We start from the raw sequence: 5248 nt of genomic DNA on the forward strand, positions 1-5248 counted from the left end.
CACAGGGGAAGCGGGCGGAGCATCGACGTCGACGACGGTGGAAGAGGAGCCGACGCCCTCGGAGGAGCTATGGTCAGATGCGGAGGCCATGAAGGGTTTATGCGGCGATTCTCGCTCAAAAATATTTCAAAGACGTGAGAACCTTACTGAGAAGACGACAAGTACATGATATATATTCAAGAACCCGATGGCTGGGATCTGTCATCTCAAACAATCGAACGGCACATGTGTCCTATGACGCCTCGAGCTCCACGCTAATAAAGACCGTTCCTCTCGGGACCCCAAACGGACCGATCGGATTGAGCACAAGAGGCGAGGCGTCCCGTCGCTTCACCATTAATGAGCATTAAAAAGAGGCCTTAGCTGGGAAGCATTTGGGCCCCCAAGCAGACGCGTGGCACGAATTTTGCCCGCATTCCAGATCCTCGACTAAAGGACAGATTCGCCGACGCTTGAGTTTAATTACAGTACGAACTCGCCATCGGTCGAGTTTAACTGTCGAGACAAATCCCCATCTCACGGATCTCGCTTGCTGCCTAAATTCACCAGAGGCCATGTAGGTCCCCAACGCAAACTCGCCTCCCTACGAGTTTCGCTAATGACCCAAACGCGCCAGCGGCCGGGTTTGGTCTGCAACACGAGATCAGCGTCGTACGGGTCTCGCCTACAATCTGAATTCGCCAACGGTTGAATTCAACCATCCGGTAAATTCGCCGTCAAGTTTGCCTCACTTACGTTAGGAATTCACCGGTATTTTGAAGGATGGCTTGCAGCATAATCATTCGAATCTTAGCCCGCAACATGAGCTCACCTACACTCGAGTTGGACTAAACGAACCCGCCAGCGGTTTAGCATAGCCTTCCACGCAAACTCGCCGACACCCGAGCCTGTCTGCAGCATGAACCTGCCTGTACTCGAGTTGAACCTTCGAAGCAAGCTCGTCACCGCCTAAGGGGTTCCGCCTGAAATCGCTGTTGGCCATACCAGAGAAACATTGAAGGGTGACGTGTTAAAAGGTAGCGTGACAAGAAAACACGAACCTCATCGGGTGCTTCTAGACAGTACATTTGAACAAAGTTATGATTTTACAACTAAAAGAGTCATGATGTTACGTTTAAGAAACAAAACATACACCCAGTTTTTTTAAGATAGTACATTTGAACAAAGTTATGACTCCACAATCAAACGAGTCATAACACAATCTCAAAAGAAAACAAAATGAAATGTCTTAACACGGCCTCAGGCGAGAGGACCTAGTCCGACATGCTAAAGGATGAGAGCTCTGCCTTAACTTCGGCCACCTTTCTTGCGTGGCCTTCCCTAGCCTTGTCCTCAGCCTCCTTCCGAGCCCGATCCTCAAAGCTGGATCTAGCGACGGCATCTTCCTGGCGCAAAGCTTCAAGGCTCCGAGCCTCCGCCTCGGCGGTCTTGCCAACCTTAATGCTCTCGGACTGGAATTCCTTCAGAGACGCCTCCGCCTGCTCCAGCTCTGCTTTTAAACGGAGTACAGTGGAAGTGACTTCTGCAGCACCCGGAGAAGACGCCTCCTTACTCTTCTTCGAAGTCCCCAACCAACGGCCCAAATCGGGCGTGGAGGACGAAGAGACCCATCGCACTGCATTTAATGCAGAGCGACGTGCTCACGTCTCCGTAATCGATGCGCACGTGGGTTAACACACGACCCACTAAAGACGGAGTTCGCCCGCAGCCAAAGTCGTTATTAGTATGTCCCCCATAGACTCGCCTTCGGATAAAATCCGCCTTCAGGCGAGACGAGCTTGCAATTGAAATCCGCCGATAAGAGTTTCTTGCGGCCAAATGCCAACTAGCGCATGTTAAAAAAATATAATAATATATATAGAGTGCGCACACGAGTGATAATGGCCAGAAATAAAAGGATAATTTCATTAAAAAAGAAATCCTATTACAACGGGGAATCAAAGGAAAACTACAGAGTTCTCAATCGCCGTTCCGCCTCACGAATCTCCCCGGCTAGGCGAAGCTCAAACCTCCTCAGAATCTCTCGACGAAGATCTTCCTCGGTGCGCGAGACTAAGTCCTGAACGATATCTTTGACCTCCTTGAGAGCTCGATCCTTCTCCTTAACAGAATCAGCGACCAATTGCCGACGAGACTCAATATCCTCCAACTCCTTTGCCACCTGCTCACGAGCCTTCTCTTGAATGACCAAAGAGGCCTGTGCGTTGGCTATAACTTGTTTCAGTTCCTCTATCTCGGAGGATAGGCGAGAAAGGCGGTTATTGGCTATCTGTTGCTCATAGGCCACTCGTGCATCCTCAGCCTTGGCCTACTCCAATTCTACAGACAACCTTGTCTCCAGTGACATAGTCTCATTCAGGCGGCGATCGCGGTCTTCCACTGCTGCTTGGACTTCGTTGGAGGCGAGATCAACAATTGCGAAACTCTGCGCACGAAGGGCGAGAAACTGCTGAACAGCCCCCTCCACTTCTTTCAGACGCTGAAAGTACAGCTTCGCCGTAGTGGCGCTAAGCCTCTTGATTAAGAAGAACATGTTGTGATCGAGATCCTCCTTGAACTCCTCGAAAGGACAACTCTCCTCCAAGGCGAGTTTGACGCAGTCAGCTAAGGTGTCTTGGAAGTTAACCAGGGCTCGTGCCGTGTTCCTCTTCCGTAAACATTCCAAGGGAGAAAGGGAAGCTTCCTCTGCCGAAAATGAAGCTACGATGGAAGTATTGGTGGTCATAACTGTAGAAACAGCGATTGGCGCCGCCAAAGCTGGTATGACCGCCGACGCCATCGGGGTAGCAGCCGCGGCATCGCTAGCCACTACAGACGAGGAAGCGGCCACCAACCGAGTGGGAGTCCCCCTTTGAATCGGAGACTCTTGTGCCAAGGGTTCACCCCTAATCGGTGCTTCCGCGAGAGTGGAAGTTTCCTCCTGTTGGCCGGACATGTCTTCATGAGCTGACGCCTCTTCCTCGCTAGATAGCGCCTCATGAATTGAGACATCGTCATCCGCCTCTGACTCACCCATTTCCCCGGCCGAGTGGCCTTCCCAAGAAGGATGATCCTCTTTGTCGGTAGCTTCATAGGAGGGGTCGGCTGCGGATGCAAAGAAAAAGTTGACAAATGCCCCATCGGCTCAGAAGGATCAACAACTCTAAAACCTATGCTTACCTGAATCACCGAGCTCCTTTCCGTCTCCGGTCTCTCCCTCTTCGTCTGAAGGAATAGAGATCACTCTCTCAGCTGCACCTACACAAATTCGATGCAAGTGTCAGAAGATGCAGATCCGACTTTCTACCCGAGTGTACCGTACCAAAAATTATTACCTCCTGGCGCGGGCATATGGGTCGTTGAAACCCCCGCCCGTGGCCCCACACCAGATGGGGGAGGAGTGTCCTTCGAAGTCACCGGAGCCGCCTTCGATACGGCAGAAGGGGTAGACTGAACAGCTCCAGCCCCAGAGGCAGCATCATCCTGACCCTCCGCCGCTCTGGCAGCCTCCACAGTTTCCTCGCAACGGGCCTTCTTGGCCGCTTCCACTCTGGAACCCTCCGCCGCCATCTCCCACTGTCGCTTGGAGATCAGCGAACTACTCGGAGATAGAAGGGGCATCAGTCGGGCGACCCCTCCGCCTCGAAGTACGGAGAGGCCTTCTGGGAGGAAACCCCTACTCCGCTAAACACGAGCCCTGGAACCAGAAGCCTTCGGGATTAGCGCTGGCACCCCGATACCACCGGCAGTACAGGAGAGTATGATGCAAATCACGATCCTTCGCGGGTAGTTCGAAACGAGCATGGGTACCGCCAGCATGAGTCCAAAACCATCCCCGAGCTCCATCCATCAACCCTCCTTCGAAGTGCAGGCAGGGATTGGCGTTGCCCACGTACAATTGGTCGTACCCAATCTGGCGGGCGAACCTACAAGGGATATACGGCTCAAGATAGCATACGGAGCTTGTTCATAAGATGTGATACCCCGGCCGAATGTTCACCAACCATCGAAAAGTGCCGCGCGAGAGAACTGTATGATGATCCCCCGTCGGCGCATCTCTAAGAGACTCCCCGTATCCTCCTCCACTGAAATAAGGAAAGAAATGACGGTAATTGTAGTGGACGAAATGGGAAAGCGTCTTTCGCCCGTCGGGAATGTCCTTACACTTCTAAGAGCACCTCTCCAAGCGCTCAACGAACGGAACAAACCTGTCTCCCGGAAGAGTCGCGGGGGCGCTCATCAAACATTCACAGTGGTAGACAAACCACACCATCAAATAAGTATACGGCATCCCCACCCTAGGATTGGGGGTCCTGATGACCTCTCCGTCCCCCTCATCGATAGTCGATACGTGGTAGAATTGGGTCGTCAGGGTGCGAAGCCCCCGATGGATACACGCTACCATCGCCAACACCAAGGAATAGGACTTCCCGTGGGCTAAGCAAACTGCGGGGTACACGACTTCCATGGGAAGAGCCTCAAAAGAGTGAGTGGGGATTACGCACCTCTTTAGCCACAACATGAGGTACCCCACGAACAGAGCCTTTCCAGACATAGGGGACTTGGCCTGGTGGTGAAACGAGTGGAAGACTGTTCCAGATTTGAACCCGCCCTCGTCATGCTCGAGGGCTACGGTGGCTTCCCCTTCGGCCATCCTCCTTTCTACTTCAGCCTGGTCGCATCCGCTCAATGACAGAGCAGGCCTTCCTTTGACATCGTTCTCAGGGAATAAATAATCAGCCCGGTTCTTATGGCTGATCCCCGGGGCCCTTTTCTTCTTACCTTTGTGGTCGATCGCCCCGAAGGTATTGAGGCATATATGATAATGACAGAGCAATTCCCACAGGGTCTCGACCACCAAAGGGGAGCGGTCTGAAAGTTGGTCGATCTTATCTTGACCAGGAACGTATTCCTCATATGGAAAGTCTCCCAACGGCAGTCCCGACACATCGTACATCTCATGAAGGGCTATACCAAGCTCACCATTGGGGGTGAAAAACGTGCCACTATCTGCACAATACAGCTCCAAAATGCTGTGGAACTGGGAAGCATTAATCTTCAAACCATGCCGAGTTGTCTGAATGGCCGAATACAGCTCCGAGTTCGCAAGATCAGAGTTCTTGACCAGAATATAGTCGGTAATCTTGGACCACCAAGTCTTGCTGCCAGGCGCAGAGTAGATCCACCCCGGAGCTCTGAAATCCTTTGGGGGAAATTTCCCGCCGGCTTGGAAGAAACGATGACGGAAAGTCTCCGCGACCGCCGTCGT

Source organism: Asparagus officinalis, chromosome 9 (assembly GCF_001876935.1).
Source record: "Asparagus officinalis chromosome 9, Aspof.V1, whole genome shotgun sequence".
In the NCBI taxonomy this organism is placed as follows: domain Eukaryota; kingdom Viridiplantae; phylum Streptophyta; class Magnoliopsida; order Asparagales; family Asparagaceae; genus Asparagus; species Asparagus officinalis.